An 18,485-nucleotide genomic window follows, 5' to 3' on the forward strand; every position below is an offset into this window, starting at 1 on the left:
AGATTACCCATGATCACTTCTGAAGAGTCCTCTTCCTGAGCTGCATTCATCATGTTGACCTTTGCATGCTTGGGATTATGCTTCACCACTGCATTGCTAGAAGATCTCACAGGAGGAGGAGGCGGAAGACGCCTTTGGTTGAAGCATTTGTTTGCATAGTGCCCCTTCTGCTGACACTTGTTGCACGTAACCTCTGAGAACGGACGGTGATACGGAGCACTTGACCTTGGAGCATGAGACGAAGCTTTGTTCTGATAGCCTGGGTTGGGTGGGTGGGAAGATCCATTGCCACCTTTGCTCTTCTGCTGATAAGGCTGACGAAATAGAGGAGGAGGAGGCAACCAGAACTTTTGCTGCTTAGGTGCCACTTGAGTTGAAGAAGAAGAAGGAGTTGCATCCCTGACTCTCTTCTTAGATGCATCGCACTTGAGCTGAGAGGCCTCTTGCTTTAGTGCCACGTTGTAGAATTCATCATACTTTTTTGGCACAAAAAGCACAAGAGCTAGTTGCAGATCTTCTCTGAGGCCACCTATGATTTGATAAATCATGCTCTTCTCGTCAGGGACGTCTTGTTTGGCGAAGCGAGCGAGCCTCTGGAATAGGATGTTGTATTGGTAAACAGACAAGCTGCCTTGCTTCAGATTGCGGAACTCCTCACGCTTACTCTCAGCAACACTTTGTGGAATGTGGTGAGCTTTGAAGTCCCGGCGGAAATCATCCCAGGTAATCACACGACCTCCTCTGGAATCTTTGTATTGTTGATACCACTCAGCAGCTTGGTCTTTGAGTTGGAACGAAGCAAACTTGACAAAGTCCTCAGGCCTGACGTTGCTACACTCAAAATGTTTGCAGATGTCCATGAGCCAATCGTCAGCGTCTGTTGCCTCGACATAGTTACTGAAGGACTTCGGCTGGTTTGCGAGGAATTGATTGAGAGTAGCAAACTGAACTTGATTTTTGCCATGAACTTGATTTCCTTGGTTACGCTCTTGCAAGAGATGCATAAGCATCCGCGTGTTGGCGTTGGTGGCGGCCATGACAGCTTGCCATGCCTCCGGAGGTGGAGGTGGTGGCGGAGGTTCCGGATTCTGACGCGTTGGAGGAGCCATCCTGAAGAGGTTGACATCCGTTAGCAACTTAACAGACATATATTCAAGCTGAATCAATGGATCGAAATTGCAACATATAGCCTTAACATTCGAACAAGAATGAACAAATGAATTCCAAAGTAAATGATCACACTTCCATAAGTTAAGAAGCCACTTAGACAAAAGTAGATGAATAAAGCAACAAGGTACGGGCATGAACAAATAATTGGTAAGTATTACCCAATCACAAACCAAATATCTGCGGGAAGAAATACTAGAGCTACATGAATTCCCACCTAAAAAACTCCCGAAACTTTCTGGTTATGCAATCAGGTGTTGGGGATACAGGGGAAGCATAATATCTCACCCAAAACTAGCAAATCCTACATCCAGCTGTATCCATCCTTCAACACATAACCAAGAAACCTTCGTAAATCATTTACATCAACCTTCGAAAAGCATCCGTTATACGAGTTATGGCAATACTCCCGAACTCCCGCCCCAGTACTGGTTGGCGTCGAGGTTATCTCACCAACAACTGCATGAAGGAGATTTTTGATGTCGGCGAAACTCAGGTATTCCAGAACTGCAACGATAAAATTGTGACGACAAGACCTCGGAGCTCAACTCCCCGGGACACTGCCACAACCCCTAAATGTCAGGAGGCACCAAGAACAATGTTCTCGTCACAAAACCATCGGAATGATTCCAAGATACCCGCGTGATCCTAATTTTTTTCGTGAAATTTGAGAAGAGAAGAGTCAAAACTCTACGTCAGGAAGCCTCACCAGAGCGTCAAAGGGACTGAGCAGTAAAAAGAATCCTACTCTCCAATATATATAATCCTATAAGACTCAAAAACATTTTTCTAGACTCAACAACGCCAGCAATTCGATCAAGCAGGGGGTTCCTAAGTCGGGGAAGGCTTTGATTACCAACTTGTAACACCCACGATGCGGCTATATCTCCCATGTGCCGGAGCACGACTTAGAGGCATAGCCGCATTGTAGGCATGTCGCAAGAGGGGTAATCTTTACCCATCCCATGTATTGAATAAGAAAGAGATAGAGAGTTGGCTTACAATCGCCACTTCACACAATACATAAATATAACATTACATCATCCAGAATACAATCAAGGTCCAACAATGGAACCAAAATAAATACAACCCCAAATGCATAGATCCCCAATTGCCCCAACTGGGCTCCACTACTGATCGTCTGGAAAGGAAACATAGTAACGTCCTGAATCCTCGTCGAACTCCCACTTGAGCTCGGTCGCATCCCCTGTACTGGTATCATTGGCACATGCATCTGGTTTTGGAAGTAAACTGTGAGTCATGGGGACTCAGCAATCTCACACCCTCGCGATCGAGACTATTTAAGCTTATGGGTAGGGAAAGGTAGTGAGGTGGAGCTGTAGCAAGCACTAGCATATATGGTGGCTAACTTACGCAAATGAGAGCGAGAAGAGAAGCAAGGCACGGTCGAGAAACTATAATGATCAAGAAGTGATCCTGAAACTACTTACGTTCAAGCATAACACGAGACCGTGTTCTCTTCCTGGATTCCGCCGAAAAGAGACCATCACGGCCACACACGTGGTTAATTTATTTTAATTAAGTTAAGTGTCAGGTTTTCTACAACCGGATATTAACAAATTCCCATCTTCCCATAACCGCGCGCACGGCTTTCGAAAGTTCAAAACCCTGCAGGGGTGTCCCAACTTAGCCCATCACAAGCTCTCACGGTCAACGAAGGATATTCCTTCTCCCAGGACGACCCGATCAGACTCGGAATCCCGGTTACAAGACATTCGACAATGGTAAAACAAGATCAGCAAAGCCGCCCGATGTGCCGACATATCCCGATAGGAGTCACACATATCTCGTTCTCAGGGCACACCAGATGAGACATCTTACGAGTAAAACCAACCCTCAAGTTTCCCAGAGGTGGCCCCGCAGTCTACTTGTTTCGGACCAACACTCAGAGGAGCACTGGCCCGGGGGGGGGGGGGGGGTTTAAAATAAAGATGACCCTCGGGCTCGCGAAAACCCAAGGGAAGGTTATAGGTTGTTAGGCAAATGTAAAACCAAGGTTGGGCCTTGCTTGAGGAGTTTTATTCAAGGCGAACTGTCAAGGGGTTCCCATTATAACCCAACCGCGTAAGGAACACAAAATCAAGGAACATAACACCGGTATGACGGAAACTAGGTGGCAAGAGTGGAACAAAACACCAGGCATAAGGCCGAGCCTGCCACCCTTTACCAAGTATATAGGTGCATTAAAGTAAACAAGATATAATAATGATATCCCAACAATAATCATGTTCGAACAAGGAACGAACTCCAATCTTCACCTGCAACTAGCAACGCTATAAGAGGGGCTGAGCAAAGCGGTAACATAGCCAAACAATGGTTTGCTAGGACAAGGTGGGTTAGAGGCTTGACATGGCAATATGGGAGGCATGATAAAGCATGTGGTAGGTATCGCGCCATAACAAAAGAGCGAGCAACTAGCAAGCAAAGATAGAAGTGATTTCGAGGGTATGGTCATCTTGCATGCAAAGTTCTCCGAGTTAAGGTAAGCTTGATCCTCGTAAGCGTACTCAATGGGTTCCTCGATCACGTACTCGTCTCCCGGCTCTACCCAGGCAAGAACACAAGCAAAGGAGACCACAATCAACCACGGTGCAATGCGCAAGCAACATGATGCAAAACATGGCATGATACTGCGGGATGTGATATGCAATGCGTATGCATGCTTCGGAAGGAAAAGATTGTACCAGGCCTCAACTTGGCAAACCAAGAGTGCCGCTGGAAAGATGAGTTGATTTTGGTTGAAACCGATATAAAGATCACCGGAATCGGACGCACGGTTTGCAAATGGCAAGCAAAACAATAATGGCACAATTCTGTGATTAACAACATGATGCCAACTAGAATGCAACAAGAAACTAAGCTACTGCACTCCAACATAGCAAAAAAGCACATAGCAGTGATCTACTCGAGATGCTTGACAAAAGATGAACACTAAGCTACGGCTAAATCGCACAATAGCAGGCTCAAACAAGCATGTCAAAAGTGCAAAAGACAACAACATCTCAGACTTGGTGAAAATAACAACATCCTAGGAATTAACATCAGGAAGCAATGTTTAGAGCAGGATAACAACATGCTACAGGATCAGATCATAGCAATACAAGGCATGGCATGAATCTACTCAAAGCATATAACAAATGTCCCTTACTGACCATAAGCCAAAAGGGCACAGAAAATATAATGGCACCCATGTAAACATAGCAAGTTTCGTTAACAGATTCAGACTTAGCAGAAAACTGGACATGGCATAAACAAAATTACAAAGGCATGTTTGCGAGCTCGATGCACTCAACACAAGGCTTTGCATGACAAACTAAGCATACTACCAGCAAGAAGACATGATCAAGAAGCTAAACATGGCAAGATCAATCTCATAGCATGCATGGATCAACTACAACAGCCTTGGCAAAATTGATTAACACGTAAACAATCTGCCAGGAACATTTTATAGCAAAAGTAGAGCAAGATTGAGTCATGCTAGGGGACTCCATAAATGCAAACAAGAACATTGATGGATAGAGCATAACCATATGCCCAAATCATCCTTACTGAACATACTCAAAAGAGGCATTTATCTCTCTGTAGCCACATGAATATATCGCATACAGATAACAGCAGGGAAAAGACTTAGTGAAATTCTAAGTCCCTGAAATCAGCAACATCATAAGAGCTACTTTGCATGCTTGTTCTAGTCACCACATTGATCACCAAAATACATGGCATACACCCCTGTAAAGATGGCATGGCATAGCCCAAAACACATGTAGGGCTCAAGTTCATATGCAGCACACAATAAATGTGGCAAAAATGACAAAGGCTTAAGATCTGCTAAGAATCAGGAACTAACATTTTATAGCACTCTTACAATAGTCATATGGGCATCAAGATGGACTCAAACAAGCATGGTAAAATGGAACAAAATGAAGAGTACATCGAGATGAACTATTTGATATATGGCACGCTCAAAATGGAGCTACAAATGCGGATATATGGCATGATGAAAACTGCTTCAGGATGCAAAAATAAAAGACTTAGGATAATCGAAGTCAACCCTAGGGTTTCTCTAGATCCAGATCCGGGCATGCGGAAGCCGAGGATCGCGCGGGCTTCGCCGGAGCTGCGGGAGGAGGTGGCCGGAGTGGGACTTGCCGAATCCGGGGTCGAGGAGGAAGGGCCGGAGCTCGGCGCCGGTCGGAGGCAAGGTGCGGGCGAGGCGGCGCTGGGCGATGGCCGCTTGCGAGACGCAGCGCGGCGACCGGAGCGGCGATGGCTGTCGGCGGCGCGAGGCGGCGGGAGGCGCGGGCGCGTGGGCATAGCTAGGGCGCGCGGGTGCCGCTAGGGCGCGGGCCCCTCAGGCCCATGGCGGGCTCCCCGTGGGCCGAGCTGTCCGCGGCGGTGGCGGGTGGCGACGAACACGTGTCGTCGCCTCACTGGCGCGGGACGTCCGGCGGGCGGTGGACATGTCCGGCAGCGGAGAGGAACCTGGAATTTTGGGGAGATGCACATATTTATAGGTAGAGGGAGCTAGGAGAGTCCAAATGAGATGCGGTTTTTGGCCACGCGATCGTGATCGAATGGCCGAGAGGATGGAGGGGGTTTGGAGGCATTTTAGGCCACTTTGGAGGGGTGTTGGGCTGCAACACACACGAGGCCTTTACGGTTCCTCGGTTAACCGTTGGAGTATCAAACGAACTCCCAAATGGCAAGAAACTTGACAGGTGGTCTACCGGTGGTGAACCAAGGCCGCTTGGCAAATCTTGGTCCAACCCGACAACGTTGAACACCCACACACGAAAAGAGGCAAAAGGGGGCGCCGGAGGACATAGGAGTGTCGGAATGCAAAACGGACAACGGGGAAAATGCTCGGATGCATGAGACGCACACATATGCAAATGCGATGCACATGATGACATGATATGAGATGCATGACATGGAGAAAATGCAAAACGAAGACAAAACACAACCACGAGGGAATATCATAACTTATAGCCGGAACTGGCAAGAGTTGGAATACAAATATGGTAAATTACATCCGGGGCGTTACACATAGCCTGTCATTGCTACTACTGTTGTTACCTTTACCGGCAATCCTGAATGCTTATTATAGGATGCTAGTTTATCATCAGTGGCCCTACATTCTTGTCCGTCTGCCATGCTATACTATCAGGCCATGATCACTCGGGAGGTGATCACGAGTATATACTTATATACATAATATATGATACTTGTGGTGACTAAAGTCGGGTCGGCTCGTAGAGTACCCGCGAGTGATTCACGTATTGGGTCCGAAAGGACGTTTGTCCCGACAGCCCTCTGAGTAGATCTTTGTGGCGGAGCGATTGGGCAGGTTGAGACCGCCTAGGAGAGAGGTGGGCTTGGCCTTGGTCGGCGACCGCGGTTATTTTAAAATAACACGCTTAACGAGATCTGGGTATTTGATCTGAGTCTGGCCACTGGCCTATACGCACTAACCAACTACGCGAGAACAGTTATGGGCACTCGACGTTGTGGTATCAGCCGAAGCCTTCTTGACGTCAGCGACTGAGTGGTGCGCGGCGGGTTGGATTGGAATGCCTGCTCTTGTATAAGGGAGGCTAGGTCTGCCCGCCGGCCGCGTATGCAACATGCAGGTGTGCAATGGGCGATGTGCCCAGACCCCTGCGCCATTGGATTTAGACCGGCATGCTGACCTCTCTGTTGTGCCTAAGTAGGGCCGCGACGTGTTGATCTTTCGAGGCTGTGCATGACCTAGGAAAGTGTGTCCGGCCAAAGGGGATCGAGCGTGTTGGGAAATGTGGTGCACCCCTGCAGAGAAGTTGATCTATTCAAATAGCTGTGTCCCTCGGTAAAAGGACGACCCGGAGTTGTACCTTGACCTTATGACAACTAGAACCAGATACTTAATAAAACACACCCTTCCAAGTGCTAGATACAACCGGTGCTCGCTATCTCACACGACAACGAGGGGAGGATCACCGGGTAGGATTATGCTATGCGATAATACTTGGTGAACTTACCATCTATTCTCTTCTACATGCTGCAAGATGGAGGTTGCCAGAAGCGTAGTCTTCGATAGGACTAGCTATCCCCCTATTATTCTTGCATTCTGCAGTTCAGTCCACATATGTTACCCCTTTTCCATTTGATACCAATGCATACATATGTAGTGTAGCTCCTTGCTTGCGAGTACTTTGGATGAGTACTCACGGTTGCTTTGCTCCCCCTTTTCCCCTTTCTATATCCGATTGTTGCGACCAGACGTTGGAGTCCAGGAGCCAGACGCCACTGTCAATGACGACTGCTTCTACTCGGGAGGTGCCTACTACTATGTGCAGGCCGCTGACGATGACCAGGGGTAGTTGAGGAGGATCCCAGGCAGGAGGCCTGTGCCTCTTTCGATCTGTATCCTAGTTTGTGCTAGCCATCTTATGTCAACTTGTTTAACTTATGTTTGTACTCAGATATTGTTGCTTCCGCTGACTCTTGTGTCTTCAAGAATTTGTATTCGAGCCTTCGAGGCTCCTGGCTTGTAATAAAAGCTTGTATTATTTTAATTTGTGTCTAGAGTTGTGTTGTGATATCTTCCCGTGAGTCCTTGATCTTGATCGTACACATTTGTGTGTATGATTAGTGTACGGTCAAATCGGGGGCGTCATAGGTATTGTCGTGGAGTTGACACGGCAGATGTCCTAGAGTAAGGACTTAGTCGTAGGGCCATCGCACTAGGAAGCTTCAAGGGATTAATCGGGACAAAGGACACGAGAGAGTTTTTATACTAGTTCGGCCCCTTACGATGAAGATAAAAGCCTATGTCTAGTTGGGTTTGGTATTGCTGAAGTTTCGATCTCCAAGGGGCTCAACTCGTCGGCTTGGTTATCGATTTGGTTGTTTCTTGTCTTAAGCCACCGCCAGGTCGCCCCCTTATATACACGGGTTGACGCCTGGCGGCCTAGAGAGTCCCGGCCGGCTCATAAAACGTGTCCGGCTCGGTGACTTCTTTTATTTGCCTTTCTTTACATATGTCGGTTTACAATATTTGGGACTCAATCCGCCCTTGGGCTTTAGGCCTTTTACAAGTCTAGATAACTATAATCTTGAATATTACTGGGCTTCACTTTGTAACCCGTCATTGGGGTTGACCCGGCCCCTCCTGGGCGGGTCATACCTGGTAGCTATATCCCCAACATTAGGCCCCAAGGTTGACTTGAACTTTGTTCCTTGTCAATCTTCAACACTTAGACGAAACCCACCTTCCTTTATCTAAAAGAACTCTGTAACCCGCCATGACGTCATCTTCTAAAAACATGAAAGCCTGTTATGACGTCATCTTCAACGTATCTTTTATCTTTTAATGTCTTCCGAGAATTGAGGCGTTCGTTTAGCTAGATATTCATTATTTTGGTCCTCCCTTGATTTTCGCGCTTGTCTGTTCGCATCTGCCCTTATAAATAGGCACGCGGCCGGTTTTTCTCATTCTCCCCTCTTCTTCATCTTCTTCCTCTCGCAATCTCCGCTGCTGCTCGAGCTCTGCCGCCGCCGCAACACTTACCGTCGTCCTCGAGCTTGGCTGCTGCATCTCCCTGATCTGTCCAGATAAACGGCGACGACCCTCCGCAGCAAATCCGCATCCGTAAGTCTTGCCTTCTCAAACTTTTTAGATCTGCATTAGGACTTGCGAGTTCATCGGTGTTCTTCACTGTTCCTCATGAAACTTTCTGGTAGTTCTTCCTCTGCAGCCTCTCTTGATCCAAAAAGGAGATATAACTCGCGCGGTAGTTATTTTGTGTCATTTTTTATAGCAGTAGATCCCTTTTTCCTGTATAGATGCTTCGTTATAGCTGACGAACCCATCTATACTAGATTTTTAGGTCTAGAATATTTTTCTTTTCAGAACGGCCATTTGATCCAAAATAATAATGACAGCTTGGTAAAACTTGTTTATGCCAACACATAGGTGAATCTACTTTCTGAGAAAATCTGTAGTCATGGCGGCTTACCGCTCCGGCTTTCTTTTTCTTATATGTCATTATCCCTTAGTTAAGCCGCCATTACTTGTTTTACATCTTCATCCTTTAACTGTTAATTTTTCCACAAACTGAACCGGCATATTGTTTTTCCTTTTTCAGTTCCTTGCACATCATGCCGTCAAAAACACCCACCATCTGCAATTGGGTCCCCTCAACCATAACTGAGGATCGTTTAAAAGAGTTCTTCCTCATTGGGTTTCTGCCCTCAAAAAGCATCATGTCTTATCGTGCTCCTGACCCAGAAGAAGAACGACCCAATCCAAAAGACAGCAAAGTGATCGTCTTTACTGATCACATGAACCGTGGCTTCTCACCGCCCGGTTCAAAGTTTTTTTAGAGAAGTTCTTCACTTTTTCAAACTCCATCCTCAGGACATTGGGCCCAATTCCATATCCAATATTTGTAACTTCCAAGTGCTCTGTGAGGTATATCTTCAGCAAGAGCCGACTGTGGAACTATTTAGAGAATACTTCTATCTGAACCGGCAGAACGAGTGCACCGACGGCCTTAGCTTAGAGCTTGGAGGCATCTCAATTGAGCGCCGGCAGGGTGCTGTCTTCCCCCTCATAGTTTTACCAAGTCACCCAAAGGAGTGGAACCAAACTTCGTTTTACTGTCAGGACATCTCACCAGCCAAAGAGAATCCACTGCCGGGTTACCGCCCCGATCGTCTTGACTCCAAGTTCGCACTGCCAGATAAACTTACCATTGCTGAACGCAAGAAGCTGCTTCCATCTATCAGAAGAATGAACGCTTTGTTGGGGAACGGTTTAACCAGAGTTGATCTGACCCACTGCTGGATCTCATGGCGGGTTGTTCCATTAAGCCGTCATTCCAAATTGATGTATGAATATGGTGGAGGCCCGGACGACTCTCTCCATCATACCCCAGTTCAACTAACCGAGGAAGACATTGTCTCCATGTCAAACCTTTTGATGAATGGGAAGTATGAAGATTGCAGTATTGTTGGGTTAAATCCCTTTTGTAAAGTTAACTCGGTACCAGAAGAAAGGATATTCTGATCTTCTTTCCTTTGTAATTTGTCCAACTGTATTGTTTATCACTGATCCTTCCTCTTGTCTTTGTAGGCCAATTCTGGCTTTTGGAAAGTGAAATATGATCACAAAGCTGCCAAGAAGGCGAAACTCGCCGCCATGAACGCTAAGAAAATGACCCAGAGATCGAAGAAGAAAAAGAAGACCACTGCTGAAGATTTGATGAAACTTGATGACACATCTGACTCGGAGGTAGGTCTTGATTCCCTTGGCCAATTTTTTAATAATCTTATTGACACCGATCCTTACCAGGATGACACTGGGCCAGTCAGGCCAGGGAAGCTGAGGTAACTATTATTTCCTCCGACTCAGAGCCCTTACCAAGACCCAAAGTTCGTCGAGTGATCCATAAAGTAAGGTTTTCTAACCCTTTAGCTCACTTGGATCCCAACTTTAATTTGAAAAAGGAGCAACATGAAAGCCGCTGTGAAGTTGGGATTGAAGATGAACCGGCTGTCATCCTTCAACAGACCCCTCGGAAACGCCCGAAGGAGGTTTACTTATTGATGTCTTTAACTCGTTTTAATGAATCCTGCTCCTTGTATTTCTTTTAAATCTTTTCTTTTATCCTTTCAGGAGGTGTCTTGTTCCTCAGGTGACTCATCACAAACACAATTCCCGGCTTTCAAGACTGCTCCTGGGTAATCAGAAATCCTCCTTTCTTCCGGGTTGCTCAATTGTATCTTTATGCTGACAATCATGCAATATTTTTCCTTAGCGGCCAGGCTAAATCCAAGAAGGCGAAGGCAGCAAAACCGGCGGAAGACCCGCTAGTGCTAGCATCTGACCCGGCTAGGCCGCCTTCTCCATTAACTGACGCTCCAGAAGACCCGCCTATTGTCAATGAAGCAAATACACCGGAGCCGTCTTTTGACGAAGCCACTATGAATCCTTCTACAATTGGACTGTCAAGCTCAATTGACCCGCCGTCTCCACCTGCTGAATATGTTCAAATTACCGGGAGCCGCTTTGTTGAGCCGGGGAACCCAAATGTGCTGGCTCGGTGCACATCAAAGCAAGAGGCATTGGAGAGGCAGAAGGTTCGCTTTGTCGTTGCCAACTATGACCGTCTCAATGCCAGTGACATTTTATCCGGCTATCTTAGTCATGTACACTCCAGTCGCGAGTCTGAGATCAAGATGGTCAAGCAGCTTCAATTGAAGTATGAGGTACATTGTTTCCGGTTTACTAGTATTCCTTCAGCCCCCAAGTCTTCAGATTATGAGAGAAACGGAATAACCTGTAGACTTTAAAATATAGGCCGAGACTTTTACCTCGGAATCTTTGCCTGATATTGATAGAACAAAACTTCACCTATAGTCCCCAAGGACCGGTTCATTTTGATCATTAATGAATCGGTACTTTAGAATTTAAAACCGTCTTCAGAGTACTTAACACTCCAGCTTAACCTTGATAAACTCGCTGAACTGCATACATTAGCCTCCAAGTGCCAAGTGCTGTTACTTTGTAAGGGACTTGGGACTTTAAATATGTTTGTAGAGTCGTAAAAATTTGATTTGGCATACATTATCCCCCAAGTGTCAAGTGGTTTATTCGTAAAGTACTTGAGACTTGAATCTTGAATTTGGATATTTGAATTTGAAACCAAGTCTTGACTCATCTGAACGTTTCACAGAATGCTTTGTCTGAATTGAACTCTCAATTGACTGACGCAAAGACCCGGCTAGCGAGTCAGGAGTCAGAAATCAAATCTTCCACCTCCAAACTGCAAATAAGCCTTTCTGCAACGGAAAATTTGAAGACCAGCTTTGCTGCCAAGGAGAAGACTTGGAAAAATGAGAAAATACTTCTGACCCGACGAGCTGAGACAGCTGAAACAGCTCTGAAAGAAATTTCAACAGAGCTGAACGGGTTAAAGTGTCAGGTATCTCGGATGGTAGCTGTTATCTTTGGTAAGCTGCCTGATTTGACCTTTTATATTTTTTTGCCAAACCGAAGTATAATCCGTCATCTGACTCTGTAAAAAATTTATGCAGGTCAGTAAGAATCTGAGCCAAGACCTGTTGATTAAGCTGAAGGCAGTATACACTTTGGTTGAACAATTGTATATCGGCGCACAACGGGCTCTGGCTGCCATCTCTCCTGCTAATCAAGGACCCAACCGGCTCAGCGACGTCCTGAAGAAGCTGTCCATCCTTCCTGCTAGGTTCCAAGAAGTAAAACGCTCTTGCGCGCGAGCCGGAGCTTTGACTGCCCTAAGCCGCTCCTAGGCTTGGGTGCCAGACCTAGACCCGGCGGATGTAGCAAGAGGCTATCCTACCGTGAAGGAGGATGGGTCTCCTTTTGATCAGGATGACTTCATAGCCTGTGTTCGTGGAGTCCGGCCTCAAGCGACTAGTCTTGGAGATGACACCAATGTGGACAAGTACCAGCTGGGTTTTGATAGTGAGAATAAGAAGATGGCCCCTCCCTCATATAAAGTAACAGACTTGATCCCACCAGTGAGAGAAGATACATTTGCCCCGGAGGTTGACCCGGTCGGCCTGATTGACGACGAAGCCGAATTTATCGCCGTGAATGGCTTTGATTGGTTAAAACCCAACTTCCAACAGATTCAAGATGGTGAACCGGCGAGGGAGGGACAATGATCATCTTCATGGGCTTATAAAGCCTTGTAATAACTTAGTTGTTAAAACACCGCATGTTTGCTTATGCCATCGCACATAAAATACTTCTATGTGAATCTGTGTTTCCAGATGCCAATGTTTAATGCTTGCTTATGCATCGTTTAATGCTTGTCTCTGCATTGTTTGAACTCTGTTCCTGTAAATACAAAGAAAAGACTGGCATGGCAGTTTAGAAGCAAACGGGTTTAAACACCTAATTTAGAGCCAATATATTTGCCTCGATAAGAGCAGAGACAAATGTAAATAAAGGATAAGGGCTAATACGAACTTTTTAGTTAATGCAGCAGGTAAGCATGTATAAGTAATGACCATACCTTGTCCCTTTTGATCCTTAGATCACCAGTTTAAATAATCTGGGTTATGAAAAGTTAATGCTTCTTGAATACTCAATGATCATTATACCTTAGTAGCTCATACCTTTTGATCCTTAAACCACCGGCTTGAATGACCCGGGCGGCTGTGTTGTCCAATAATTGAGCCGGTGAAGAAGACCAGGCTAATTTATTTGTAATATTGAAACACAAACAAACTGAAAGGCAAGCGACAGATAACAATTTTAATCTTGTATTCAAAAGGTTGGGGGTTTCTGATTCGAATACGACCAGTAAACTGGACCAAAGGTGTGAAGCTAAGGTTCGAATATGACCATATAGCCCCCAGTGGCTTTGGTGTTGCGCCGATCAAGAGGGTACCGACAGCTATGTTCTCTTTGGTTCGAATATGACCTATGTTTGAACAGGAAGCCCCCAAATGACCTTGAGAGGTTTTTAACAACCCTGATTCGAATACGATCCAAGTCAGACTCAAAGGGGTTAAGCTATGATTCGGATACGATCATGAAGCCCCCCAGTGAGTTTTGGCCTTGAGCCGATCAAGAGGGTTACGATAGCTATGTTCTCTTTGGTTCGAATACGACCTATGTTTGAACAGGCAGTCCCCAAGTGACCATGAGATTTGCAGGTAGATTCGGATACAAGTATAAGCTGGACCAAAAAGGTTAAACTTGATTCAAATATGATCAGCTCCTTAATTGTCATTTTTAAATAAGAAATAATAAAGATGCATAGTCTTTGAAAAGAAAAGAGACCGATGGTCTTATTTTATTGCTTATCATAGTATATACAATGCGAACGTATGTACATGATGAGAGCCGGTGGCTCAGGTGTAATATGGCCGAAGTTGAGCAATGTTCCACGGCCGGCGGGTCTCCTCTTCCGACTTACGTGAGTCTGCATGCTCTCAAACGTCAATGAGGTAATATGACCCGTTGTTTAAATTTTTACTGACCACAAAGGGTCCTTCCCAAGGTGGGGATAACTTGTGTGCATTTGAGAGATCCTGGATGAGCCGAAGTACCAAGTCGCCTTCCTGAAAAGTCCTGGACTTAACCCGACGACTGTGATAACGACGAAAGTCCTGTTGATAAATTGCTGACCGGGCCTCTGCTAAGTCTCTTTCTTCATCCAAGAAGTCAAGTGCATCTTGTCTAGCTTGTTCATTATTAGCTTCAACATATTCCGCCACACGGGGCGAGTCATGACGGATGTCACTAGGCAATACTGCTTCTGCTCCATATACCATGAAGAAAGGTGTGTACCCCGTAGACCTATTGGGCGTAGTGTTGATGCTCCATAATACTGAGGGTAATTCCTCTACCCAACAACCCGGCATTCGTTGTAAAGGAACCATAAGCCGGGGTTTGAGCCCTTTCAAAATTTCCAGATTGGCTCTCTCAGCTTGTGTCGGCGTTCTGGGAACGGGTGTCCCCAGACTTGCCTGCCTGCGGCGTGGCTCAAAAGGGGGCCCAACACGGCCCATCTTCACCAACGCAAGCCCAAGACCCTCGCGAGGGGCCAAGCCTCGCGGGGCGGACGACACGGATCTTCCTCAGGCACGGCCTCGTCAGGCTGGCTCACGAGGAGGCGGAGAGATCAAGGCGGGGTACCTCATGAGGTGCCCGTGACGCAAGCCATGACGACCAAGGGCGCCAGTCGGGTGCCAGCCTGCGCAGTGTCCTCCTTTCCCCTTTGGTGCAAAGGGGGCAAGCGCAGCCGCGGAGTACCGAGGCATCAGGCAAAGGTTGCCATTTCGGTGCAACAAGACCAAGACCAGGAGGACTGCAAGATGGAGGTCAACATGGAGCCCAAGACGGCGTCACCACCAGAGCTTTGTGCAGGCAAAGACTACTTTTGTCAGGATAGCTGGTACTAGCTGTCCCTTTCAAATTAGCCCGCCATTGTTGGCTCCCTTCCCGCTCGATATTTGGGAAGAGGACCAGGGCCTCTATAAATAGGACCAGCCACCCACGAGAGAGAGAGGGGCAGAGAGAGAGAGAGAGAGAGAGAGAGAGAGAGAGAGAGAAGGGTGGCTGAACTCCTCCCAGCGGTTCATCCCCCCAGCCAAGAACAGACCCTCGCGAGGATGATCTTCCTTGTATTGTTCATCATCACCAGCCCAAGAGGCAATCCACCACACCACACACTGGAGTAGGGTATTACACCACAACGGTGGCCCGAACCAGTATAAACCTTGTGTCCCTCGTGTCATTCTTTCCATAGCTCAGATCTTAGCGAGGCGGAGGGGCGCAGGTAGGTAGGAGGTGAAATCTCCGTGCGCACCCCAGTGTTCGAACCTCAAGGGTCTGCCGGAACCCGAAATCCGACATTTGGCGCGCCAGGTAGGGGGTGCACCGGGATTCGTCTTCCACCGCTTCGTGCCCCGTCGCGTCGTCATCACCATGTCTGGCGACTAGGCGAGCAACCCAGATCCGTGGGCGGCATGGCCCGCCTGCGCAGAGCCGCTCGCCTCGGGCGACCCCGTGCCCCAGGCAGCTCGCGGTCCTTAGGGCGCTGCGGGCCGCGGGCGACGTGGACAGGCTTCGACAGCTCTCACACCGCGGCAGGTGCGATCGGTAGCAAGGGCCTCCAATCACGCCGCGACCACGACACCGTACACCCGCAGGGAGCAGGCGAACTCGAGGGCCGCGCTCATAGTGGCCCGAGAGCTGCTGTAGTGCAGGCTGCTGGAGGGTGGCCGCGACGTGCTGCTCGAGCGAGTGGCAGAGCTCCTGGGCCTCGCCGCCTCGGGGGCTCACCCCTTCTGCACCCAGCTCCCATCTCAAGCCCAGGGCAGCCCGCGGGGGGGGGGGGGGGGCTCTGCGCGCGCCCACGGGCTCCAAGGCTACTCCAACGCCAGCAAAGCTGTCAGCACCGGACCGGCGGCGGAGCTTCCCCCGCTCCCGGTCCGCGAAGAAGAAGGACTCGACGCGACCCGCGGCCCCAGTAGACAGCCGCGCTGCCACCCCATGGTGGGCACGTCAGGCAGGACCGCGTGGCATGCGGAGCATTACGGTGTGGCATTCGGGATGACGGCGCCAGAGGAATACGTGCCCCTCATGATGGACCAAGGACACCCACACGAGAACGAACAAGGCTCGTTCCACAGCCCAAGCTGGGGGGACGAGGCGCCAGAAGCTGAGCTTTTCCAGGAGCCCCGGGACGGCCCCACTGGCCACGGTGGAAGCAATGATTACCCGGTACCACTAATTCTTCAGGAGCAGGCATACGCTAACCATGGATCACAGGAGGTGCAGGTCGCCACAGCGAGGAGCTGCCCCGCTCCCACGGTCTCCTACCCCTCAGGAGGAGGGCGCAGGGGTTGCTGGAGAGGGGCCGGGATCCGACATCACCACCGCGGCGTTCGGAGCAAGGCGTTCTCAGGAGGTAGGCCCTCCACTGGGGAGGTGCTCCAGGGCCTGCCCCCAGCGGAGGGCCTGTGGTCGTCGGGGGAACCGCTGGCGACCGCTCTACCCCATCGGTGGCGTCCTGGTTTCCAGTCGTCGTTGATGGCACTAGAGTGAGGCGCAAGGCGGGGCCCTCATCTAGCAATATGAAGCAAGGCCGGTACCTGTGAAGAAGGCCCAGTGCCTGTGAAGCTCGCCGCCCCGTGACACTCTCACGTAATAATGAGTGGGGCTGTACACGCCCCGGAGTCTCAGGGGTGCCGGCCTTAGGCCCAGGGGCTCCCTCCCACGCCAAGTGGCAGCACTTACCTCCGCGCTGGTGAGAAGACGTCCAAGACTAGATTAGGTGCCGGACGCGGCCTTTTGTCTGCTTTCGTTGCTTTTCCCTTTGGTTGTCACTTTCCCCCGCTGGATTCAAGTTGGATTCGAATTTGAGATTTGCGTGTGTTCGGGGAAGGGGTGCTTAGTCTCGTTCGAGCAATTTCTCGCGTTTTGGTTACCACTTCGCCTCAGCTGCCTCCCCTCGTGAGCCCCTCGCGAGCCGGGTCAGGCCTAGCTTGCGCGCAGCCCAGACTGCCGCCGCCGCGTCCTCTCAGGAGGGTGTTTTACTACAGATCCAACGGATTCAATCAGGGAACACTCATGACACCACAGCCTCCCACGGGCCACCTCAGGGCCAGCACGGGACAAAGGTAAACTAGCCGACCAGCGCGTCACTTAAGCCAACCACTTGGCGCGGGCGCATGGGAAGTATAGCGTCTACTAACACAATCAACACAAGTTTTACATAAGGGGCTCCCCCTCCAAAATGCTCTCACCGCCATCAGGCCAAAACCTGAGTTCTATTCATGCATGGTAAGGAAGTAGGAACGATACACAATCAGTCGGATAAATCCCCCAATGTGTCCTCAGGAGCACCACCCGAGCTGTTGCTGGCATCGCTGAACTCGCCATCGCTGCCTGCGTCGCCAGTAGCGGCATCAGGGTCGTTCACCCCGCCGCCCTCGTCGGCAGCTACGATCACGCCGTCGTCGTCTGAAGCGAAGGCCCTGATAAGAGCATCCACATTGTCTTCCACCCAGTGCGCCAGGTCGCCTCGGACGGCCTGGGGGACTGGGGTGATGGCGGCATCGAAATCGAAGCGGGGATCCATGTTCCGGAGATGGCTGAAGATGCGAGAAAAGGCGCGCCCGAGCAGGGCGCGGCTCCTCTCCTCCACCAACCTGTCAGCCCTGACCGACCGCGCCTCCAGCTGCGTCACCATGTCAGTGAAGAACTGAAGATTGCCGGCGTAGTTGACTGCGTGCGGCTCGCCAACAGCCGCCTCGCAGATGTTGCCCAAGGCCGTGCTCATGCTCCAGGATCCGCCACTGATGTATCTCGTCCGCATTCTGGCGCGCGATGGCCTCAGCCTCCTCCACCCGCTGGCGAAGAAGGAGCACCTCGGCCTGGGAGGTGCTTAACTCACCTTGCGCCACCTCAAGGGCGGCCCGGAAAGCATCGGCCCGCCGCGTCGCCTCCTCCAGCTTGGCCCTCAAGGCAGCAGTCCTGCCTTCAGCTTCGGCCCGGATCAACCCCAGCTTCTCTTCGAACTCGTGCTCGTGGTTCAAATGCGCCATCGCCACTCGACGTCCGACCTCCTCCAGGACACGGGCTTCCTGTGCAGCGACATCATCCTCCGCCTGCGTCACCAAGCGCTCCCTCGTCTCCAGGCGCTCGTACTCGCAGGTACGTTCGGCGGCTTCCAGCGTCAGCGCCTCCTCACGCTTCTGGAGCTCTGCTGAGTCGCCAGAGGCCACCTTCATCGACGCGTGGGCTGCCTCAC

Source organism: Triticum aestivum, chromosome 7A (assembly GCF_018294505.1).
Source record: "Triticum aestivum cultivar Chinese Spring chromosome 7A, IWGSC CS RefSeq v2.1, whole genome shotgun sequence".
In the NCBI taxonomy this organism is placed as follows: domain Eukaryota; kingdom Viridiplantae; phylum Streptophyta; class Magnoliopsida; order Poales; family Poaceae; genus Triticum; species Triticum aestivum.